The sequence below is a fragment of the Schistocerca nitens genome, chromosome 5 (genome assembly GCF_023898315.1).
Source record: "Schistocerca nitens isolate TAMUIC-IGC-003100 chromosome 5, iqSchNite1.1, whole genome shotgun sequence".
NCBI lineage: Eukaryota > Metazoa > Arthropoda > Insecta > Orthoptera > Acrididae > Schistocerca > Schistocerca nitens.
In genome coordinates this window covers 101,804,457-101,831,469 of record NC_064618.1, presented here as the reverse complement: position 1 = coordinate 101,831,469, position 27,013 = coordinate 101,804,457, and positions in this window count along the sequence as shown.

Sequence of the window (27,013 nt, the reverse complement as noted above, 5' to 3'; positions counted from 1 at the left end):
TCGCCAGATGTTTCCCGTCAGATATCCTCAGCCGCTCACACGAACCCACAAACAGTGAGCAGATCGATCAACAGGACGCCAAAATCAGTGAATTATTCGTAGGCTGTGCTAGCTCAATCAAATCAATGTTATGCCTATTTACAAACACAGCTACGTAACTTTTAAAGATCAATATTGGACTTCACCGTGAGACTTCACAAGTTTTTCTTGTATATCATTGTTTCCGTGCTGTTCCAAGACTTTTTTCAAAAGTAATCTTGTGGTATTCAGGAGATGAATGTGAGATATGAAAAGTTTTTTAAAGCAGTCATATGCTATATTTTGGACCTCACTCCGAGGCTTCACAAGGTTCTGTTCTTTCTAAATGTTTTCGTGCTCTTCTGCGCTCTGTTTTACAAAGCATTCAGGTGCTACATACTGGATCTCATTGTGAGGCTTAACAAGCTTTTGTTTTCTTTTTTTTTTTTTACAGTTTTCGCCGCGCGGGATTAGCCGAGCGGTCTTGGCGCTGCAGTCATGGGTCCTTAGGATAATTTAGGTTAAGTAGTGTGTATGCTTAGGGACTGATGACCTTAGCAGTTTGGTCCCATAAGATTTCACACACATTTGAACATTTTTAACCGTTTTTGGTGCTGTTCCAAAAACTGTTCTCAAAGCAATCACATGCTGTTATTTTCCCCTTGTAAATTCTTGCAATCTAGTGGTTTATTTTATCATTTTTACATTTGTACATTTGTTATATCCTCTATTTAGTTACTGTTTACTTTCACATTTTCCTCAGAGATAACCTTTTAGTATGTTGTTGTTGTGGTCTTGAATCCAGAGACTGGTTCGATGCAGCTCTCCATGCTACTCTATCCTGTGCATGGTTTCATCCATTTCTACACATGTGTTCGTAAGCCTGTATTATGTTCAGTGACAAATGTGATATCAAGTGTTCATGTTTTCTATTTGTAAATGCACTAGTTACATATGTTTCACTTCTTCCGAGTGTTATGACTTCATTTAGTTTTGATCATCCACCTCATTGACTGAGTGCATCATATCTTCATAATTCATATAGCCTATTGTTGTACACAAGGAACACATGAATTTATAATCACCTTTTCACACGGTGACACGGCTGATATATTGTTAAATTTTTGTATGTATTTGTATAATTCACTGTTATTGAGTTCCATATTTCATTTGAGAAATTTTTTATGTAAATACACTGCTCTCATCTTTCAGTTATTCCACAGTCTATGGGATGAATGTGTCGTAGTTTGAAACAACTTTTGCTTTTTGTTTCTAGGGAAATCCTGTAACTTGAGTGAATGGCAAATTTTGAGAAGACACAACAGATTCCTGTCTCTATGTTCTTATCATTCTCTTATACTGATTTTAAGCTTTTATCGTTTCTTTTCTTTCCTCGTTGGTTTCAAGGTTGAGAGACATTGTTTTGGGAAAGGTCTCACTTTGTTTCTCGGTGAATCCTCTCCTTACAACAATTATGAGTGGAAGTAAATGGTGATGTGAGGCGGTGGCCTGTTTCAGGCCTTTCTCCTCACATTTTTCCTATTTTAATACTTAATTTGTAAACGAGACACTCTAGCAGCATTTACTTTCGTATCCAGTTTTTATTTGTCGACTTTCACTTGTATTGCGTGCTTATTACGTGAGTGGCTACGGGCTAGCGCGTAACAACGTCGGTATCCAACCTTTCTCAACCTTGTATTGGCTTTTCCCATTAAATGTATGTGGTCTCGACCAGGGAAACTCCTTCTCGCTGGGATGAAAACAGGATAAATTTTCGCACGTTCTGGAAGAGCTACCGATCACTTTGAGTGCAGAGTCTCACGCTAGGGGGCCAAACGCACAGTCGGACGAGCCCTTACAGGGATTATCCTCCTGGCTCAGCTTCCGCGGACAGTGAGCGGTGGAAAGGAAGACTGGTGACCCCCGTAGGATAACGGGAACCTCTTGGTGGGAGGAATAGGAACTCTGCTTTGTTAGTTAACTCTGGGTGGAATCGTCAGCTGTCCACGTCCAGTTATACCGATGCGCGTGGACTTGTAGGCTTCACGCACGTTTTCTGGAGGATAATATATTGTCACTCTTGTCTCTGGAGATTTCCAAACTTGTCCTTCCTATGGGAAAGGTGTGCGAGGCCCAGAAAAATTACCAGAATTTTCGACAAACATATGTCGACGTAGGAACGGGGCGACACTCGTCTCCCGTTTCCACGTACATGTATCTCATTGGCGGATACATCTTTAACTTTATGGTGCGAGCTACGGAATGGACCTCGAAATCCCTGATTGGAAGAGCACTTAGGCCCTTTCTGTGATTGGGGTGCCTTTCCGAGGGCTGGAGGAAGGCCACCAAAAATTCAGAGAGGCATTCGTATTCGTATTCGTATGAGTATTCTGATTCGAATTTCTACTTTGTGACGTCACTCTAGGCCCTTCGCTCATATGGGTTTTTCTTGACATCGGCCCTCTGAGAATGACGAGATCCGCGGTTCGCTATCACATCACATCGGCTCAGCCGAGCAACAGTTAGCAGCGGTCGCAGTTCGATTCACCGCGACTTGTCCGCAGCCTTCTCAAGGCAGCAAAGTAAGACCGCATTTGCAATGCGCGCGACCATTTCCGAAATCGTGATACAGTAGGGGGAAGAGGAGATCATTCCCAGTTTCAATATTCGTAGCTCATTCTATGTGCTTCACGATCTGGAATGCAAGTTCTTCTACACTCTAATTCTTTCTTCAAAGAGGGACTTTCTCGTGATCACTTTTGTTTCGTTATCGAGTTAACTCATTCGAGCTCACCAAAGTAGTTATGTTTCTTTCTTATTGTTCCTTTATTCATTGATCTGTTGTATTCTCTATTTGAATTCATAGATTTTTTTGCGTAATTTTAAAGTTTTGTAATCGTGGTTGAAAGGAGGAGGAGATTAGTGTTTAACGTCCCGCCGACAACGAGGTCATTAGAGACGGAGCGCAAGCTCGTGTGAGGGAAGGATGGGGAAGGAACTCGGCCGTGCCCTTTCAAAGGAACCATCCCGGCATTTGCCTGAAGCGATTTAGGGAAATCACGGAAAACCTAAATCAGGATGGCCGGAGACGGGATTGAACCGTCGTCCTCCCGAATGCGAGTCCAGTGTGCTAACCACTGCGCCACCTCGCTCGGCGTGGCTGAAAGCACATTTCGTGTACTTAATCTGTCTGGGCAGCATCTGAATCGCAATTGTCCAGTATCATGCTGCTGGCGACACCAACAACCATTCATTTTCTTATCCTTGCTCTATTTTAATTTTTGTAAACCTTCGTCGCCAGTTTTGTAAAGGCCTCGTCGCTGCTGCTGTGTAGGCGGAGTTGGCACTATTGTTACGGTAGGCCGAGTTTGCGGGTTCCTGAAACGGCTTCTCCCTGCCGCTATTACACAGCCATGCCCGAGTGTCAGGTAACCGTGTAAGACAACGAAGGCTCTACAACATTCGAAAAAGTTAGTAACAAAGTCACACAAATGAGTAAAACGTTTACTTATCTTTGTGAGTAGTTGAACAATGAAGTCTGATTCACTGCATGTAATATAACAGAACAAAGGCCCTCAGCCGGCCGAAGTGGCCGTGCGGTTAAAGGCGCTGCAGTCTGGAACCGCAAGACCGCTACGGTCGCAGGTTCGAATCCTGCCTCGGGCATGGATGTTTGTGATGTCCTTAGGTTAGTTAGGTTTAACTAGTTCTAAGTTCTAGGGGACTAATGACCTCAGCAGTTGCGTCCCATAGTGCTCAGAGCCATTTGAACCATTTGAAAGGCCCTCAGTGGCTAAGTGCCAATAATCGTAGGTAAACTTCACAGTAAATAGCAAATGCAATTTATAACAACTGTCTGTTCACATCTAAGAGTTGACTGAACGACGTTCCGTGTCTAAGTCTGTCCTGGGCGATGATCTGTAACCAAGTGGGCGAGAGCTGCTCTTCTACCTTCCGGGTAGGTTTCTGTCCGTTGTCGTCTGGCGTTGGCGGATTGTACTCGGCCGGCAATTGGCCGGTGGAACTCGCGCAAGTGCCGAGTCTCTATGGCACCGTCACCAGCTCGTGTCTTCGCGCCTGTGGTGTTTTTGCCCTGCCTGTGTCTTGTTCGGGCGACGCAGCACTAATTATGTAAATTCATTCTCGAATTGTTTTATAACCTCGCGTTTATGCGTCATGAACTATTTTAACATACCGTTTGAAGCAACATTATTTTACCAGATCAAACTCTACCATTCAACAACTATTAAAGTGAATTATTCTATTGAAATGCGTAGGTCCTCCAACCATAAGCAATAAGCAAGGATTCTGACGAGTTCACGGACTTATTAAATAACCTTTCCTGATGTGCACAGCAGCTGATTTTTTTTTCAATTAGCCTATTAGCTATGATTTTATATGATCTGCGGTGACAGATTCAGCATCATTCTTATCTGTATACCAACGGAGCAGCTGATGAACAGGAGTTGGTGTTCACACCACACCCGACCTCTGTCAAAATTTGTAATAAATAGTTTCTTCCATTGCAAAACGGCAATTGTATTTCACGCTCAAAAGATGCCTGATACATCAACTGCATTTTTCCAAATGCGACCAGTTCATCCCAAGTAAGGGATGCGAAGTACAAGAACATCCCCCCCCCCCCCTCTCTACTAAACCTCCACAAACTTAACAAGGAAGGGCCACATCGTGTGTGCGTCGAACTGCGGCCACTGCTATCTGTGGCTGGACTGAGCTGATGTGAAGAGGTGGCGAGTCACGGAATACGTCATCCTCCTGATCACTGACCGCGGATGTGCGTAAGTTCAAAGTTTAACTTCGAAGGCTTGGCGGAGGGCCGAATTCAAGAGAAACACTTACGACCACATAGTCCAGAGCACCGTCACCAAGTATATGTTGGAATAAGAATACGCAATCGAATATGAATGTAAATGCCTCTCTGAATTTTTGGTGAGTAGTCGGGAGATGGCGGTAGTGGCGCAGTTTTTATATCAAATAGACAGTAAATTGATACATAAATTAATTAAATTGATTAATTAATTACCCCCCATTCACGAGCATCCACACCCGGATGACGTCATGTATTTTCATCAGCCTACACATGGGTCGCAGTCCCTCCTCCCCAACCATCCCCGTCCCTCGATATTCTATTGGCAGGAATTTCGAACTGTGGCGGGAATTTCGAATGTTGCTGGGAATTTCGTATTTTGTTGAGAATTTCTTCCTTCCACAGCTGCGCTGACATCACAGCCTACCTACCCACCCTGTAATTTGCAGGACATAAAAAAATAGTGGTGCCTTTTTCGGGCCACAAACCCTGGTCCTTCTGGACAGAATGCCCTAGTGCAGACGCTAAACACATCTAAACTGATCAGATGCAGGAGAGGAAGGTCGGTTGGGGTACTTTATTTATTTTGGTTGAAAAACTGAAGTAAAGATCGGTCCTAATTACATAATTACTCATAAAAAACGGGCCACATTACACAACTAATTGCATACCACTACACAATGACTGCCTAAAATCGCAATACAGTTCAAAAATTGATGATGCCATACAGCAGATGTTATACTGCTGGAAACGAAGTTCACAATACCACTTGAAACCTGGTGGCAGACGCTCTCAGGCTCCACTCTTCACCTACAAGCTGGTGGGAAAATGGCTGAGGTGTAAGGTACTATCTTTATTTCCTTTTTTTTTTTTTTTGGCAGAAATATATTCCACTGGCGACAAGCTGGTGTTTCTTCTAAGCATTAACTGTAAGCACGCAGGTGAGGACTGCATCTACCGCTGTTTGTCATCAGAGTTCACTAGGCCGCTTGTTCGACAATCACCCTGCAGGCCAGGTAATCGAGGCGAATACACGGTACCAAATGGTTCAAATGGCTCTGAGCACTATGCGACTTAACTTCTGAGGTCATCAGTCGCCTAGAACTTAGAACTACTTAAACCTAACTAACCTAAGGACATCACACACATCCATGCCCGAGGCAGGATTCGAACCTGCGACCGTAGCGGTCGCTCGGCTCCAACCTGTAGCGCCCAGAACCGCACGGCCACTCCGGCCGGCACACGGTACCGCAACTGATGAAAGAAATGCATCACTGATGTAATTACACCTCGAAATTGTCGAGAGAAACAGTACTTATAATGAACGGATCATAATGCAACATATGTACTGGCGATTGGGAAAAAATCACTGTAATAACACGATGATGATAATGCGGTCCCATACTCCGAGGAGCGTAGGGGACGATGTGGGAGACCCGCACCGCTGTATTAGGCAAGGTCCTACAGGAGGTGGTTTGCCATTGCCTTCCTCCGACCGTAATGGGGATGAATGATGATGATGAAGACGACCCAACAACACCAAGTTATCACGAGGCAGGAAAAATCCCGGACCCCACCGGGAATCGAACCCGGGACCCTGTGCGCGGGAAGCGAGAATGCTACCACAGTACAACGAGCTGCGGACTGTAGTGACACAACTACCACAAAAAACGAACCCCAGAATATAGCAGAGGGGTAGCAGTTACAGCTGTGTCCTCCTCCATGGGCGCTCATGAACTAACCAACTTGGAGGTAGTTTACCGCCTTTCCACACCTTATCACCCCCTCCCTCCCTCCCTCCCTCCCTCCCTCCCTCCCTCTCTCCCTCCCTCCTCACTATAAGTAGGGATAGAGGCCTGGTGGTTCAGAAAGAGATCCTTCTGGTGGCATTAATATGTCCGCAGAAATAAGTTCAAAAATTGTTCAAATGACTCTGAGCACTATGGGACTTAACAGCTTAGGTCATCAGTCCCCTAGAACTTAAACCTAACTAAGGACATCACGCACATTCATGCCCGAGGCACGATTCGAACCTGCGACCATAGCGGGTGCGCGGTTTCAGAATGAAGCGCCTACAACCGCTCGGCCACACTGGCCGGCCAGAAATCTGTCATAGATAGAGAAAAAGCAAGAAGAGAATGCTTCTTGCTATCTGTTAAACATATTTCTCAGAAAGACTGGACCCCCCCCCCCCCCCCATGGAACAACAACGACTTGGAAAAGAGGAAGCCCCTGCCTAAAGCGACCGCAGACCCCGCCGTATCTGGGAGCGCACTATTCCTTAGCTGTGACCCGAGCACCACACAAGGAATGACACGAACACGCAACGGTCGCTGAGTACATTGGGACGACAGTCCTTCGCCAACACAAAAGTATGTAAAGTCAACCAAACAATAGGAGATAAATGGAGGGCTGCCCAAAGTGCAACTTGTTTGTCTAAAATATAGCGACATAGCTCCACCCCCCTACACGCGGCCCCCCTGGTCGAGCGCATTTGCATTGGCGATCTCACACTCAATGGACAGACCTCCACATTTCCCCTTCAAAAGTGAACACAGTTCTGCGATGGATAACAATTGTATTTATTTAACGTCACCACATCTCTTATAATTAAGCGTCTTTTAAAAAGTAAAACACAAACGTGACAATAACAAATGTACTCTTTCCACGAAAATAGGAGCAGTCCATTTTCTTTTAGTTTGTGAGCAAACTCGGTACAGTTTTTACGTTCGACTGAAGGATACAATTCGCATATAATTGTTTTGCGACTTGGCTCTGAGCACTATGGGACTCAACTGCTAAGGTCATTAGTCCCCTAGAACTTAGAACTAGTTAAACCTAACTAACCTAAGGACATCACAAACATCCATGCCTGAGGCAGGATTCGAACCTGCGACCGTAGCGGTCTTGCGGTTCCAGACTGCAGCGCCTTTAACCGCACGGCCACTTCGGCCGGCTGTTTTGCGACTTCCTCATACCCTAAAGAGAACACACACACTCTTCGGTGAGGTCATATGCGTGCTCTTTCGTACAGAACAGTGATCCAAACGAAATGAATATATGGCAGCACACGTCATATTTGCCAAACATGTGGATGCAGTATGGTAAATTGAAAGACAGCCTTTCAAAATGCAATCCGTAATTAAAGGCTATTGCTCGTGTATTCTGTGTAGAATTTACGCAAAACTACCAGAACTACATCAAGATAGCTGAAAAGTGATTCCTATCTATTTCACTTCGAAAAAACAGGATTTCTTTACGCAACTTCCACGAGGCTTTTTTGATACCACTCTGAATGGAACTATATCTGATTAGTTTAGTCAACTGTCATGAACACAAGTTGCATTCTCTTTTGGACTGCACACTCTTTCCGGGTTCCCGGGTTCGATTCCCGGCGGGGTCAGGGATTTTCTTTGCCTCGTGATGGCTGGGTGTTGTGTGCTGTCCTTAGGTTAGTTAGGTTTAAGTACTTCTAAGTTCTAGGGGACTGATGACCATAGATGTTAAGTCCCATAGTGCTCAGAGCCATTTGAACCATTTTTTTTTTTTTGCACACTCTTTGGTACATTTACTTACGTTATTTATCACATAGGCGGAATTACGGAGAAGCTACAACAAAATATACTTCATGCAATTAAAATTAACAAACCAGTGTGCAACTAATAAATATATATCCATACAAACACCAAAGATTAATCGCTGAGACCAGAAGAGCTCATTCTCATATGTTGTATTTGCTTTTGATGTGCCATAACGTATCTACATGATAACATAACTACAGTAAAAAGAAATCATGATAAACAATTATTTACCAGATGGAAGTGTTGGGTGTAATAAGTCTGACTTAATATCTTTTACGATTTGAAAGATTCTAAGAAGATCTGTGACGAAAATAATTAACTATTTTCTGTTTAAAAAACCATTTCATACAACATGTCATAGTTACATGACCCAAAAGTAAACAAAAAGTCGATGAAACTGGGTCAGCTTTATCTACTAGAATAGATTCATTAGAAACTAATAACAAAGAGATATTTGACAATGTAGCTAATATTCAGAAGGAGGCCACTGATTTTACTACCAAGGCAATGAAATCTTCGCTGAAAGGATATAAAATAAATTAGATTCAAAATTTGAAAGTATTGTTATAGTAAATTATAATAGTGGAAGCAATAACAATGAGGTCGACTATTTAAGAGGATGTACGTTACATAAATTCGAAGCGAAAGGAAGACCTCATCTAAAAGGTTTAATAAAACAGTTTCAAGGTGTATTTCAGAGAAATGCGGCGATAGAAGAAAAATAGCATGTGTCACGAGTAGAATAGAATGGGACATTCTGTCATGCGGAATGAGAGCAGGAAAAATTTTGTCAGTCATATGATAAGTTTATTGTAAAGTTTTTACACAGCTATTGGTCTAACAGTACACAATGTAACGTAAGAAATAGCCTGCCCGGTTGGCCGTGCGGTCTAACGCACGGCTTTCCGGGCCGGAAGGAGCGCCTGGTCCCCGGCACGAATCCGCCCGGTGAATTTGTGTCGAGGTCTGGTGAACTGGCCAGCCTGTGGATGGTTTTTAGGCGGTTTTCCATCTGCCTCGGCGAATGCAAGCTGGTTCCCATTATTCCGCCTCAATTACACTATGTCGGCGATTGCTGCGCAAACAAGTTCTTCACGTACGCATACACCACCATTACTCTACATGCAAACATAGGGGTTACACTCGTCTGGTGTGATACGTTCCCTGGGGGGTCCACAGGGGGCCGAACCGCAGAATAGCCCTGGGTTCGGTGTGGGGCGGCGGAGGGGTGAAGTGGACTGCGGTGGTCGTCCTGGGGTTGTGGACCACTGCGGCTGCGGCGGGGACGGAGCCTCTCCGTCGCTTCTAGGTCCCCGGTTAACATACAATACAACATAAGAAATAATATTTTTTAGGGGAGCAATTTCTTGGTTAGTGAATATACAGTTATAAAGATTACCTGCAAAGTTTCTGTAAAAAGAGTTTGTATTTAGTGAAGAAAACGTTATTGCTGTAGTGCGAGGTGCATTCAAGATCTAAGGCGTCGGATTTTTTTTCTAATTAACTACTCACCTGAAATAGATGAAACTGGCGTTACTTCTCGACGTAATCGCCCTGCAGACGTACACATTTTTCACATCGCTGACACCATGATTCCATGGCAGCGGCGAAGGCTTCTTTAGGAGTCTGTTTTGACCACTGGAAAATCGCTGAGGCAATAGCAGCACGGGTGGTGAATGTGCGGTCACAGAGAGTGTCTTTCTTTGTTGGAAAAAGCCAAAAGTCACTAGGAACCAGGTCAGGTGAGTAGGGAGCATGAGGAATCACTTCAAAGTTGTTATCACGAAGAAACTGTTGCGTAACGTTAGCTCGATGTGCGGGTGCGTTGTCTTGGTGATACAGCACACGCGCAGCCCTTCCCGGACGTTTTTGTTTCAGTGCAGGAAGGAATTTGTTCTTCAAAACATTTTCGCAGGATGCACCTGTTACCGTAGTGCCCTTTGGAGCGCAATGGGTAAGGATTACGCCCTCGCTGTGCTTTTCAGCACTGGCGGTTACCCGAATTTTTTTTGGTGGCGGTGAATCTGTGTGCTTCCATTGACCTGACTGGCGCTTTGTTTCTGGATTGAAAAATGGCATCCACGCTTCATCCATTGTCACAACCGACGAAAAGAAAGTCCCATTCATGCTGTCGTTGTGCGTCAACATTGCTTGGGCAGCCATGTGGTGTCCGTCAGGTTGTTTTGGTTTGTTGTCACACAATGTTCTGCCTTCATTAAACTGTTGCACCCACGAACGCACTTTCGACACATCCATAACTCCATCACCACATGTCTCCTTCAACTGTCGATGAATTTCAATTGGTTTCACACCACGCAGATTCAGAAAACGAATGATTGCACGCTGTTCTAGTAAGGAAAAGGTCGCCACTTTAAGTATTTAAAACAGTTCTCATTCTCGCCGCTGGCGGTGAAATTCCATCTGCCGTACGGTGCTGCCATCTCTGGGACGTATTGACAATGAACGTGGCCTCATTTTAAAACAATGTGCATGTTTCTATCTCTTTCCAGTCAGGAGGAAAAAAATCGGAGGCCTTAGAACTTGAATGCACCTCGTATTGATAGAACTATCAGTGAGTATAGTGGAAAGGTTAACAGGTAATCTGGAAAATAAAACTCAAGACATTTTGCAAGCATTAGAACAAGTACATGCTTTTTTCACGTGAAGAGATATACAGTAGCGCTAGGAGAGACGTGAATATTGCGGATTGAGAGAAAGTGGAAACTGCGGGAACCGTAACAGAAACCAGAATGAGACAAGAGAGAAACAGAGGCACAATAGTAATTTTAACCTACTTATTGCTGCGGACGTGTTAACTCGGCGTGCCTTGCCATTGCCCTGGCACGCCCGATGTGTTTATGTACGGCCCTTGGGATTTCCCTACAGAACTAAGGACGTGTTGACGCGTACCATACCACCGGCCTTTCAACTGCTAGGGACGAGTTTAGGCGCGCTGAGTCACGGCTACTTTAGCTCTACAGACAAGTAAACAAGCAGAGCTGTCTTTCCGCCCTGCTCTTCCAGTAACTGTTCAGTGGTCTGACTGTACAGTTCGAGAGTGCGTATACAGGGTGTTGCAAAATGGTACGGCCAAACTTTCAGGAAACATCCCTCACACACAAAGAAAGAAAATATGTTATGTGGACATGTGTCCGGAAACGCTTACTTTCCATGTTAGACCTCATTTTATTACTTCTCTTCAAAGCACATTAATCATGGAATGGAAACACACAGCAACAGAACGTATCAGCCTGACTTCAAACACTTTGTTTCAGGAAATGTTCAATTAGCGAGGATACATGCATCCTCCGTCGCACGGAATGCCTGATACGCTGATGCAGCCCTGGAGAATGGCGTATTGTATCACAGCCGTCCACAATACGAGCACGAAGAGTCTCTACATTTGGTACCGGGGTTGAGTAGACAAGAACTTTCAAATGCCCCCATAAATGAAAGTCAAGAGGGTTGAGGTTAGGAGAGCGTGGAGGCCATGGAATTGGTCCGCCTCTACCAATCCATCGGTCACCGAATCTGTTCTTGAGAAGCGTACGAACACTTCGACTGAAATGTGCAGGAGATCCATCGTGCATGAACCACATGTTGTGTCGTGCTTGTAAAGGCACATGTTCTAGTAGCACAGATAGAGTATCCCGTATGAAATAGTGATAACGTGCTCCATTGAGCGTAGGTGGAAGGACATGGGGCCCAATCAAGACATCACCAACAATGCCTGCCCAAACGTTCACAGAAAATCTGTGTTGATGACGTGATTGCACAATTGCGTGTGGATTCTCGTCAGCCCACACATGTTGATTGTGAAAATTTACAATTTCATCGCGTTGGAATGAACCTTCATCCGTAAAGAGAACATTTGCACTGAAATGAGGATTGACACATTGTTGGATGAATCATTCGCAGAAGTGTACCCGTGGAGGCCAATCAGCTGCTGATAGTGCCTGCACATGCTGTACATGGTACGGAAGCAACTGGTTCTCCCGTAGCACTCTCCATACAGTGACGTGGTCAACGTTACCTAGTACAGCAGCAACTTCTCTGACGCTGACATTAGGGTTATCGTCAACTGCACGAAGAATTGTCTCGTCCATTGCAGGTGTCCTCATCGTTCTAGGTCTTCCCCAGTCGCGAGTCATAGGCTGGAATGTTCCGTGCTCCCTAAGACACCGATCAATTGCTTCGAACCTCTTCCCGTCGGGACACCTTCGTTCTGGAAATCTGTCTCGATACAAACGTACCGTGCCACGGCTATTGCCCCGTGCTAATCCATACATCAAATGGGCATCTGCCAACTCCGCATTTGTCAACATTGCACTGACTGCAAAACCACGTTCGTGATGAACACTAACTTGTTGATGCTACGTACTGATGTGCTTGATGCTAGTACTGTAGAGCAATGAGTCGCATGTCAAGACAAGCCCGAAGTTAACATTACCTTCCTTCAGTTGGTCCAACTGGCGGTGAATCGAGGAAGTACAGTACATACTGACGAAACTAAAATGAGCTCTAACACGGAAATTAAGCGTTTCCGGTCACATGTCCACATAACATTTTTTCTTTATTTGTGTGTGAGGAATGTTTCCTGAAAGTTTGGCCGTACCTTTTTGTAACACCCTGTATATTTGTTGTCATGTTCCCTTTTTGCAGAATTCGACTTCGCTTCTTGTGGTTTCGTCAGTTTTCTTGTTTTTACTGGATAAACGTGACGTCGCCGTCGTTGCACAGATAAAGAGATCCTGGATATGCTCATTATGAGCGACAGTGAGTGTGAAATTTGTCGTTGTCAGCAGTGGTGAGTCTTCAACAGAACCTCGAAGGTGTAGGCCTCAGCCCTTTACATCAGAGGTGAGAACAAGAATTACAGTCAGGTTCCTCTGAATCGGAGGAATCAAAAAGTGACAGTGAAACGGTTCGGAAAAGACCGCGCTTAAGCGACACATTTGACTGGAAAGAAACTGATTTCCAGTCATTAAACCATTACTTTGACGACTCGAGTTCAGGACACAAATATGGTTCGGTATGGGGCGGCGGTGTTGTAAATGGACTACTGTGGCCTGTTGCGGTGTTGTTAAACACTACGGGCTACGACGGAACGAAGCCTTTCCGTCGTTTCTAGGTCCCCAGTTCGACACACAATACACAATGGGTGCAGTTGACGGTTGCGACGTGTTACTGAGCTCAGTGGGATCAGTGCGTAAGACTGAAATGGTACAAGAAAAATTTTGTTCACGTTCTGGATTTGTGTATTCTAAATGTTCATGCTCTTCACCTGTCGGTGACAGCGCGAAAAATGGCACTCGCAGAGTTTCACCTTTCTCTCGTAAGGGAGACTGTGGAAAAATATGCTACAGAACGGAATAAAGCTGGTAGGGGGAGGCGCTACGATGACGAGAATCCTCTGCGATTCACAGGGAGAAATTTTCCGGCTGTTATCGTGAGTGAACATTCGCAGAAAAGTACGCTAAAGCGCAAATGCACAGAAACCTTCGCCGGGAAACTAGATATCAGTGCAAAACTCGCAACGTTCCACTATGTGTTGTACCCTGCTGTGAGACGTATCATACAAAGAAGCATTACTAATCATTGGGAACTAAATCTGATAAAATTTATTGAAACTTCTGAATGAATTACTAAAAAAAGGGCAAAAAATACAAAAACTATAAATCTATTTTTAACTTCGCCAGCGCCAGTCCAAAGTCCGGATCGAAAAGGAAGATGAGAAGTAGATGCAACAGGTGTAAAATTATTCAAACAATGCCTGAATTCTTCACATGTCGCAGTTTTCTGGCAAATGAAAGGACATGATGATTGATATGGCACAATATCTGTACTGTGGCAAATCTAATTACACCGAGTACATTGCGCCAGTATAACGAAGCCAAATATAAATCTACGTACGATATATTTGAATTATTAACACGTAACATAGACAGTTACATTCTTTTATCCTTAATAATACAAATATAGATCACGTTCGGTCTATTTCTACAAAGCCTGTTTTCCAGGACTGATTTCAAACACCCTTGATCGACGAGAAATAACATGCCAAAGTTAAAATTCTGTTCTCACTGCGCTTTTTCTTGCTATTTTGCCTCTGTTGTTAGCCAATATTGGAAATTAAACTCATTGTTCTGGGAGGGTTGGGGGCTTAAAATTGGTTGATCGAATGAGACTGGCTTTGAAGCATTAATAGAGAAAGAAGTATCGAATATACCCTGCTTTCATCTTTTCATAAAAATCAACATATTTTCAACTAGTTTATAGATTATTAGAAAATAGGGGAATAAAAATTTTGTTCCATATCTTTGTGCTATCAATCTATTACGCTCGAAATTTTATTTTCATCATGTTTTCACTCTACTAAATATGTGAATCCGAACTTTACATTCTTTTCGGACCTGATTTTCGTGCCCAAATTTCACTCCAATTATACAATCTGTAATGTTTCATAGAACATAGTTTTGTAGCAAAATCAGAACAAAAATATGGCATTTTTTTACGTTTTAACAAAATTTTCAATTTTGCGGTTAATTCTTTCATTACTGAAGACTGCTACGCAAATGAAACTCTATATCTGAGAACCTAGTGTTGTTAGGTTACCACATGCCAGGTTTCACGTTCGTCATAGCGTTAAGTCCAGGAGATGGAAGAAGACCAACTTGGAAATTTTTTCGGGTGCCTATTTTCTTGGCTGACTTTACCTACAATTTTATTGCTCAATATGGCTCAAAAAATTCTTTTCATTATTATTCTTAAGAGAACGCATAAAGTTGTACAAGATGACCAAATTTTATTTCTGTACAAAAACTATTGTCCGAGATATTACAGCTGAAAGTCACCAAAAATTCACGCTGGCTCTGCGCGAGCCGTAATCAATTCAGAAGTATTCAGCACAGGGCGGGTTGAGCAGAGCGGGCCACTTCGGTGCTGGTGGTGGGTCCTGGGGACAGGCGTGCAGCGCAGGTAGCCGGATTACGCCGCGGGCCGCGGCACCTCAGTGCGCCCAGCAAATGGTGCGCCTCCAGCAGTCAAAGGGTTAATAGACGTGGAAGAGGAGGCTGGAACCGAGGAGGTACAAATAATCACGGCAAAAGGTGATATGAGGAACATAATGAGGGACACAATGATGACAGGGCAGAGGGAGATCACGAAGGACATCACAATGAAAGGGAAAACTACGAAGGAGTTTGTACTGGCTCTGAACAAAAACTCATACGATGGGTGAACCAATGGCAATGAAAAGGTTGATTAAAGAAAATTCTGGGGCTATTAGGTTAAGGTCTTTTTGAGGAAGATGAAATTTGCTAGCAAAGAAGAACACCAACTTGTAGTAGATGTGGAAGTTAGTGGTATTAAGTCAATTGTGGTTATTCACACAACTGTTGTAGCAGATGGACTATAAGACCAAATAGAGGATAAGGAAGAAATACCCATATTGCCGAAACGTACAAGGAGTATCGTTGGAGGTTAGTGCTATGGTGGTTCCAGATCTTTACATTAGACTGATGATAGGGACAGATTTGGTGGACCAGGCAGCTGTTATGGATTTAGGGAAGGGTAGCATAACCCTTGAATGGTACTCAGAGATAAATTAAAAATGGTAACACCGATAGTGCCAAAGCGAAGTTACAGGAAAAATAATATCTGAAAATAATGTGTTAATGTTTTCAATGAGAAGCGGATAAAGAGTACAGTATTCCACAAAGGGGTCGAAAAGAGAATATTATTGGCTGAGGGGTAGCAGATGAAATAAGGAACAAATTAAGAAATATATATTTATGTATCAAGATGGGAAAAGAGAATTGGAGAATTTCCTTTTAAAATATTAAAGGATATTTTCTGATAAACCAGGGTTGATGATGGAAGAACCTTACAAGTTTAAAGTCAACGCATATCAACCTTTTAAATTAAGGCCACATGTACTACGTTTAGCAAAGAAGGAAACCGTCGATAAAGAGATAGAGAGGATGATAATTTTCATGTCGCCATGCTCGTCAAAATTGTGGGGTCTAGGAGGCTTACTTATCGGTTCACTAGACAAACAGTTCAGACAAATCGTATTAATTACTTATATTACAAAAAAGAAAAGATCTGACATGAGTTTAGAAGGAAAGAGTAACCTGGGTTTGGAAATGTTAGTAGCCAAAGGGGAGTCTCGAAAGACGAGACATGACAAGAAACTGAAACCAGCTGAGTATGATACATGTGATACTGCACTAATAAGGGCTCATAAGAACTCGTCGAAGCAGATTCCAAGATAAAGAAACTCTATGAAATTTTTGAAGGGCCATATGTGGTCAGGAGGGCACCACATCCAAACGTCGTGGAAGTAGTTCATTATGAGTCCAATGTAATATACAATGTACTTGATGTTAAGAGTTAAAGAGAACCCAAAAGACTCTGAAAAACTTTAATACGAGCGACGATAGATAATATCTCTCTAGGAAACAAGCATATTAAGAGAAACAATAGTTCTTATTTATTTTCATTAAGTAGCAGGGGCTGAACAAACAGCATGTGGACCTTGTATTAGACGTGTTGTGTCGTCAGTGGGTCAGCTCTGGGCGTGGCAACGAAGCGACATTCGTCTCCCATCTCCGTACACAGGTATCATATTGGCGGATACATTTCAGCTTTATGGTGGGAGCTAGGGAATGGACTTTCAAATCCCTGATTAGAGAAGCACTATGGCAGTTTCTGCGACTGGCTGGAAAAGATTTCGTGAGGTGCCTTTCAGAGGTCTCAAACAAGGCCACCAAATATTCAGAAAGGCATTCACATTCGGATTCGTATGGGTATTCTGATTCGAACTTCTTCACAGTGGTGCTACCCTGGACGCTGCGCTCGTACTCGTTATTCTTGACTTCGGCCCTCTGCGAATGACCTGGCCCTCTGCAAAGCCTTCTAAATTTCATTTTGAACTTAGACGCATCTGCGATGAGTAATCAGGTGTTCCGCGATTCTCCCTCTCATCACATCGGCTCAGACCAGCATCGGTGTCAGTCACGGTAAGGTCTCATCTGCAACACGTACTCCCTCCTTCGGAAATGGCTATATGGTGGGGGAAGAGGAAATTATTACGGGATCGTAGTTTTCCGTCTTCCGAAATTGTTCCACGTGCTTCACGCACCGGTAAGCAAGTTTTTCTGCAAACTAATTCTTGTTTCAAAGGACAACATTTCGTAACCACTCGTGTTTTGTTTCGTTATCGACTTAACTCATTGTAGCTCAAGTTTCATTCTTATTCTTCCTCTATTCCTTCACCTATTGTGTGTTCTGTTCGAACTCATACATTCTTTGTGTAATGACATAGTTTTGCAATCGCGGCTGAAAACGTAATAGTGTCCTTTATGTTTCTGGCCGACGTCGAAACCATCATTGTTCAACGTCATGCTGGTAGAAACCGTGACAACCACTCATCTTCTTATCATTGTTACTGTTGTGGCGTAACAAGACAGCCACGCCACTCTGAAGTAGCCGAAAGGCACGCGTTAACTCAAGCAGGCTAGTAGATGGGTCTGAAACAGGATACGTAATGAATGCTATAAAGAAAAGTACGTAGCTCCTGGAATACTTAACTTTAATCCATCCTTTTGGTACATCGCTCTTGACGATACAAGTGAGACTCTTTAGATACAAGCTATGTAATGCTAATGGCGCCTTGCTAGGTCATAGCCATTGACTTAGCTGAAGGCTATTCTAACTATCTGCTCTGCAAATGAGCGAGGCTTCGTCAGTGTGCATCGCTAGCTACGTCGTCCGTACAACTGGGGCGAGTGCTAGTAAGTCTCTCGAGACCTGCCGTGTGGTGGCGCTCGGTCTGCGATCACTGTCAGTGGCGACACGCGGGTCCGACATGTACTAATGGACCGCGGCCGATTTAAAGCTACCACTTAGCAAGTGTGGTGTCTGGCGGTGACACCACAGTTACATTGAATTGTGTGAAGTCATTCTCAAATTGTTTTATAACCTCGTCGAATTTGTGTCCTCAGAGTCCTTCACACACTGTTAAGAAATATAGTTTAACCAAATCAACGTCTATCATTCAGCACCCATTAAAGTGGATTATACTACTGAAATGCAATAGGCAAGAACCCTGGCTAGTTCAAGAACTTATCCGTTGTGCACCGCAGCTCATTTTTTTAACTAACCTTTTAGCTTCATGATTGTAATCTGTCATTTTATATGATCAGGTGTGATGGATTCAGCATGATTCTAATCAGCATACCCACCTGTTTCCTGGTGGGCAAGCGGTCGCGCTCGCTATACACCCAGCTTCTGGCATATATTGACCACCCTGCCAGTCCTTATCCTTCAAGGTAGGGGATGCGAACTTGCTATCTTTTGATCCATTATTTACAGAAACTTGGTGATTACAATGAAAAATAGCATCATGCACCCGTCATTTTGAAACGTAGGGCCGCTTACTGTAGACGATACTTGGCCTGCCATAGTAATGTGGAACTTATATCTTGAAGTCTTCTCGTGTATGGCAATGTGCTCTCCGCCATACGCTGTACAAAGGCTTATGGAATATATGTGTACATGTAGCCGCAGATGTATACAGCACGTACCATAAAAGAGCCTCAGCAAACATATCTTCTAAAAAATATACCTTAAGAGGTATAAGCACTTCATCTTCGCTACAGTTAAATACGTCTCTTCTATTAAACATGTGTTCACATCTCTTAAGTTATGCAAATTAGCGCCTATTTTTAAGATTTTTTTCTCTTGTTGATACATACTGCCTTCTCCTTAATGTGAGACCTTGCAGTAAAGGATATTTTTTCTGCAGTATCGAAGACGAAGTTCTCACAGACATTAAGATACGGTGTATGGAGCCTCCTTTTACTGAGATCCTTGTATTTCTACACTGAGTTGACAAAAGTTATGAGATACCTGCTAATATCGTTTCGGAAATGGTTTTAACGACGTAGGGCAGCAACTCGACGTGGCATAGACTCAACAAGTCGTTGTAAGTCCCCTGCAGGAATATTATGACACACAGTCGTGCATAATTGCCAAGGTGTTTCCACAGATTTTGTTCACGAACTGACCTCACAGTTAGTCCCATTAATATTCGATGGCATTCACGTCAGGCTATCTGGGTTGAAAATTCCATCTTTTTGTTGACAACTTGGGTCTATGGTTCTGAGGAGTATACGACAAACTCGAAGCCTACCATCAGCGTCTTTGATTCATAATCAAAACTTCTTCCGTCCTGGGTTCGAATCCCGCCGCTGCTTAAATTTTGATTAATAATCAGTATTGGCGGCCAAAGACTTGCGGCATAACAAGTCACTCTCATTCTGCCAACGGCCTTGTTAAAGAGGGCGGAAGAGCGGACAGAGGTTCAGGGCACTGGGAAACTGCCCCAAAAGGCGGAAGAATCAGCAATGATCAACGGCATGAGGATGCAGAAGGGAATGGAAACCACTGCACTAAAGTGTATAGACAGGACATGTGGCCTGTAATTGAAGAAGTGTCGTTGGGCAAAAGATTCCGGAATAGTTCCCCATTCGGATCTCCGGGAGGGGACTGCCAAGGGGGAGGTTATCTGGAGAAAAACATTGAACAATCAACGAAAGGATAACGTTCTACGAGTCGGGGCCTGTAATGCCAGAAGTTTGAACGTGGTAGGAAAACTAGAAAATCTGAAAAGAGAAATGCAAAGGCTCAATCTAGATATAGTAGGGATCAGTGAAGTGAAGTGGAAAGAAGACAAGGATTTCTGGTCAGATGAGTCTAGGGCAATATCAACAGCAGCAGAAATTGGTATAACGGGAGTAGGATTCGTTGTAAGTAGGGAGGTAGGGCAGAGGGTGTGTTACTATGGACAGGTCAGTGACAGGGTTGTTCTTAACACATTCGACAGCGAACCAACACCGACAACGATAATTCAAGTAGCCTATATATATGCCGACGTCGCAAGCTGAAGATAAAGAGATAGAGAAAGTGCATGGGGATATTGAAAGGGTAATACAGTATGTAAAGGTCGATGAAAATCTAATAGTCATGGGAGACTGGAATGCAGCTGTAGGGGAAGGATTAGATGAAAAGGGTACAGGAGAATGTGAGCTTGGGACAAGGAATGAGAGAGGAGAAAGATTCTTTTAGTTCTGTAACAAGTTTCAGCTAGTAATAGCGAATACTGTTCAAGACTCACAAAAGGAAGGGGAATACTTGAAAAAGGCCGGGTGTTACGGAAAGATTTGAGTTAGCTTACATCATGGTCGGACAGAGATTCTGTAATCAGATACTGGACTGTAAGGTGTACCCAGGAGCAGATATAGACTCAATCACAATATGGTGGTGATTAAGAGTAGGTTGAAGGTTAAGACATTAGTCAGGAAGAATCAATACGCAAAGAAGTGGCATACGAAAGTATTAAGGAATGACGAGACACGGTTGGGCCATCACAGAAGTTGGGAAGGAAAATATAAGTACAAAAAAGGTAACTGCGAAGGAACCATGAGTAACAGAAGAAATACTTCAATCGATCGATGAAAGGAGGAAGTACAAAAATGTTCTGGGAAACTCAGGAATACAGAAATACAAAGTAAAAAAAAAAAGGTTCAAATGGCTCTGAGCACTATGATACTTAACTTCTGAGGTCATCAGTCCCCAAGAACTTAGAACTACTTAAACCTTACTAACCTAAGGACATAACACACATCCATGCCCGAGGCAGGATTCGAACCTGCAACCGCAGCGGTCGCGCGGTTCCAGACTGTAGCGCCTAGAACCGCTGAGGAATGAAATAAATAGGAAGTGCAGGGAAGCTAAGACGAAATGGCTGAGTAAAAATGTGAAGACATCGAAAACGAAATGATTGTCGGAAGGACAGACTCAGCATACGGGAAGGTCATAACAACGTTCGGTGACATTAAAATCAAGGGTGATAACATCAAGAGTGCAACGGGAATTCCACTGTTAAACGCAGAGGAGAGAGCGAATAGGTGGATAGGACACACTGAAAGCCTCTATGAGGGGGAAGATTTGTCTGATGTAATAGAAGAAGAAACAGGAGTCGATTTAGAAGAGATTGGGCATCCAGTTTTAGAATCAGAATTTAAAAGAGCTTTGGAGGACTTAAGGCGGAAGGGATAGATAATATTCCATCAGAATTTCTAAAGTGGCAACAATACGACTATTCATGTTGGTGTGTAGAACGTATGAGTCTGGCGGTATTCCATCTGACTTTCGGAAAAGCGAAATTTATCGCACAATCAGCTTAATAGCTCATGCATCCAAGTTGCTTACAAGAATAATATACATAAGAATGGAAAAGAAAATTGTGGATGTGCTATATGGCGATCAGTTTGACTTTAGCAAGGTAAAGGCATGAGAGAGGCAATTCTGACGTTGCGGTTAATAATGGAAGCAAGACTAAAGAAATATCGAGACACGTTAATAGGATTTTCCGACCTGGAAAAAGCCTTCGGCAATGTAAAACGGTGCAAGATGTTCGAAATCCTGAAAAAATTAGGGATAAGCTATAGGGAGAAACGGGTCGTATACAATATGTACAAGAGCCAAGAGGGAATAATAAGAGTGGACGACCAAGAACGAAGTGCTCGTATTAAAAAGGATGTAAGACAAGGATGTAGTCTTTCACCCCTACTGTTCAATCTATACATCGAGGAAGTAATGACGGAAACAAAAGAAAGGTTCAAGAGTGGAATTAAAGTTCAAGATGAAAGGATATCAATGATACGATTCGCTGATGACATTGCTATCTTGAATGATATTGACGAAGAATTACATGATCTGCTGAACAGAATGAACAGTCTAATGAGTACAGAGTATGGATTGAGTGTAAATCGAAGAAAGACGAAGGTAATGAGAAGTAGCAGAAGTGTGCACAGCGAGAAATTTATCAGGAGTGAAGGTCACGAAGTAGATGAAGTTAAGGAATTTTGCTACCTAGGCAGTAAAATAACAAATGACGGAGCAGAGTGGACATCAAAAGCAGACTAACAGTGGCAAAAAGGGCATTTCTGGCCAAGTGAAGTTTACTAATATCAAGTGAAACATGGACCGTGGGAATACCGGTACAGAAGAGAATCTAAGCATTTGAGATGTGGTGCTACAGACGAATGTTGAAAATTAAGTGGACCAATAAGGTAACGACTGAGGAGGTTCTGCGCAGAATCGGGGAGAAAAGGAACATGTGCAAAACACGGATAAGGAGAAGGGACAGGGCACCTCTTAAGACATGAGGGAATGACGAATGACTTCCATGGTACTTGAAGGAGCTGTAGAGGAAGACAGAGATTGGAATACATCCAGCAAATAATTGAGGATGTAGGTTGCAAGTGCTACTCTGAGACGAAGAGGTTAGCACAAGAGAGGAATTCGTGGCGGGCTGCATCAAACCAGTCAGAAGACTGATGAAAAGAAACGATGTCGTGATGTTGGCGAAGGGGTACGCGTCGAATGTCTGCTACCATAGCCCATTAACGCCCAAGTTCGCCGCTCTATCCTAACGGATACATTCGCCGTACCTCCCACATTTATTTCTGCTATTATTTCACGTTGTTTTGCTTGTTTGTTAGCACTGACAACTTTGTGCAGACGCCGCTGCTATCGATCGTTAAGTGAATGCCGTCGGCCACTGCGTTGTCTGCGGCGAGAGTTTATGCCTATAAACTGGTAATCTCGGCAACTCTTGACGCTGTGCATTTCGGAATTTTGAATTCCCTGACGATTTCCGAAGTAGAATGACCCATTTGTGTAGCTCCAACTACCATACAGTTTTCAAAGTCCGTTAGTTACCTTTGTGTGTCCATAATTACATCAGAATACTTTTCACATGAGTCAGATCAGTGCAAATGACAGCTCCGTCAATCCACTGTCCCTTTATACTGAAACTACTTCTTTAAATATTTTTTTTTATTTAGCACTGACCAACAGAATTTTCCCTGACAAAGACAACTCAAACATAACTTATTCATTTATTACCCACAATATATAAGCCCAAAGCAATCTGACTGCTATACATTGCTACATGACTTCCAATAATAAACACAAAGTATAGCCCTGAATTACAAGAAATTCTAACAATAATATAATCCAACAAATTAGAACTAAAGAAATATGACACTACCTCTAACTCTGTTAATTGCCTAAACTCATTTCAATCACGAATCCCGGTAGTGGAAACCCCATTCTTTTTCGTTAAGTCACTTACCTCACAGAACATCTTCATAACATTAACTACAGCAATTACAGCAAGTAGCAACAACAGCCAGCTAAATAAAAGTATTCTAACTACTATAGACTCTAATTACTAGGAGGCATATTGTTAACAAAAGAAAGATTTCATTGGAGAGCGAACAGTGTGTTTAGAAAATTTTACCTTATTCATGTGACATCCAGTTCCAAAAATTATATAGTTGTCAATAATTCTACTATCCAAACACTAGCAACCATGCATCCATTATCATAGCTTTCCTTATAAGAAATTTCATCTCACTTTACAATGCGTGTCCTACCAACACAGAGTCTCCACTAAGAAAAACATTTCCATACACTTCTCCATCCACTCGCTAGCCGGCCGGTGTGGCCGTGCGGTTTAGACGCTTCAGTCTGGAACCGCGTGACCGCCACGGTCGCAGGTTCGAATCCTGCCTCGGGCATGGATGTGTGTGATGTCCTTAGGTTAGTTAGGTTTAATTAGTTCTAAGTTCTAGGCGACTGATGACCTCAGAAGTTAAGTCGCATAGTGCTCAGAACCATTTGAACCATTTGAACCACTCGCTAGCTGCTAGTCCGTCCCTCTTGCGGAGGGCGCACAGCGCTGTCAACGATATTAACACAGTCTATAGCGTTGCCAACATACAAACATGCTACTTACAATACTTTGTGTACACGACACTACTGCCACCTGTATCTGTGCATATCGCTATCTGACGACTTTTCTCACCACTGTACCTTCAGCTGTATTAATTATGATAGGCAGTGTACAAATAACGTGTTTCAAAGTCACTGCATCAAACATCTAGCGGTGGTAGGTCACGCCATAGAGATTAACTTTTGTTAGAAATAAAATGTTCGCTGATGTGTCCCATTGCCACTGGGCTTCCTTTTGTAGTGCTTATCCGCGTGACAGCTGGCGGGGCGTAGGCACTCTGAAGCGATAGTACACTTTGCGTGTTGTGTCTAATCCAGTCATCTGCCCAGTATGAACTGAGCCAAATGAATGTTACCGATTCCGCTCCAACATATGTTTCTTGACTTAGAGACACACGTTTTTCTGGTTTTTTACTGAACGTTACCCTACCAATTTACTGGTGTAGGTAGCATGCAGCATAGCTGGTTAGTAGATCCTACTATTTCGGTAACATCACCAGGAAGCGTCGCGAACATTTTGTCTGTAACAACAGTTGTTCCCCACGACGTCGTCTATCATGCCTAAATGTTTGATGCAAGACACTGAAGACACTATATACGCTGGTGTCCAAAATTAAATCAACAAAAGGAAATTATGCTAAGTTACATTTATTTTCTTCCCCCATGAGCCATGGACCTTGCCGTTGGTGGGGAGGCTAGCGTGCCTCAACGATACAGATAGCCGTACCGTAGGTGCAACCACAACGGAGGGGTATCTGTTGAGAGGCCAGACAAATGTGTGGTTCCTGAAGAGGGGCAGCAGCCTTTTCAGTAGTTGCAGGGGCAACAGTCTGGATGATTGACTGATCTGGCCTTGTAACACTAACCAAAACGGCCTTGCTGTGCTGGTACTGCGAACGGCTGAAAGCAAGGGGAATCTACAGCCGTAATTTTTCCCGAGAGCATGCAGCTTTACTGTATGGTTAAATGATGATGGCGTCCTCTTGGGTAAAATATTCCGGGGGTAAAATAGTGCCCCATTCGGATCTCCGGGCGGGGACTACTCAAGAGGACGTTGTTATCAGTAGAAAGAAAACTGGCGTTCTACGGATTGGAGCGTGGAATGTCAGATCACTTAATCGGGCAGGTAGGTTAGAAAATTTAAAAAGGGAAATGGATAGGTTAAAGTTAGATATAGTGGTAATTAGTGAAGTTCGGTGGCAGGAGGAACAAGACTTCTGGTCAGGTGAATACAGGGTTATAAATACAAAATAGAATAGGGGTAATGCAGGAGTGGGTTTAATAATGAATAAAAAAATAGGTGTACGGTTAAGCTACTACAAACAGCATAGTGAACGCATTATTGTGGCCAAGATAGATACGAAGCCCACACCTACTACAGTAGTACAAGTTTATATGCCAACTAGGTCTGCAGATGTAGAAGAAATGTATGATGAGATAAAAGAAATTATTCAGGTAGTGAAGGGAGACGAAAATTTAATAGTCATGGGTGACTGGAATTCATCAGTAGGAAAAGGGAGAGAAGGAAACATAGTAGGTGAATATGGCTTGGGGCTAAGAAATGAAAGAGGAACCCGCCTGGTAGAATTTTGCGCAGAGCATAACTTAATCATAGCTAATACTTGGTTTAAGAATCATAAAAGAAGATTGTATACATGGAAGAACCCTGGAGATACTAAAAGGTAGCAAACAGATTATATAATGGTAAGACAGAGATTTAGGAACCAGGTTTTAAATTGTAAGACATTTCCAGGGGCAGATGTGGACTCTGACCACAATCTATTGGTTATGAACTGTAGATTAAAACTGAAGAAATTGCAAAAAGGTGGGAATTTAAGGCGATGGGACCTGGATAAACTGAAAGAACCAGAGATTGTACAGAGTTTCAGGGAGAGCATAAGAGAACAATTGACAGGAATCGGGGAACGAAATACAGTAGAAGAAGAATGGGTAGCTTTGAGGGATGAAATAGTGAAGGCAGCAGAGGATAAAATAGGTAAAAAGACGAGGGCTAGTAGAAACCCTTGGGTAACAGAAGAAATATTGAATTTAATTGATGAAAGGAGAAAATATAAAAGTGCAGTAAATGAAGCAGGCAAAAAGGAATACAAACGTCTCAAAAATGATATTGACAGGAAGTACAATATGGCTAAGCAGGGATGGCTAGAGGACAAATGTAAGGGTGTAGAGGCTTATCTCACTGGGGGTAAGATAGATACTGCCTACAGGAAAATTAAAGAGACCTTTGGAGAAAGGAGAACCACTTGCATGAATATCAAGATCTTTGATGGAAACCCAGTTCTAAACAAAGAAGGGAAAGCAGAAAGGTGGAAGGAGTATATAGAGGGCCTATACAAGGGCGATGTACTTGAGGACAGTATTATGGAAATGGAAGAGGATGTAGATGAAGATGAAATGGGAGTCAAATGAAAACCTTAAACTTGTAATAATAATTCGAAATTTCGCGCCGTTATCCTGTAAGTTGGTAAGCGTGCTACAAGCAACGTGCAGAATGGCCTGTAGGTTGCAGCATAGTGCAGGTGCACACATACCGACCCAGTATCGGTACAAAGATGGCCGCCCCACTTGCGACTTCCACCAGGGAAGAACAGCGTTCTGTTATTCGGTTTATTCGTAGTGAAGGTGTGAAACCTATTGAAATTCATCGACGAATAAAAGTCCAGTACGATGATGCATGTTTGTCTCAGCAGCAAGT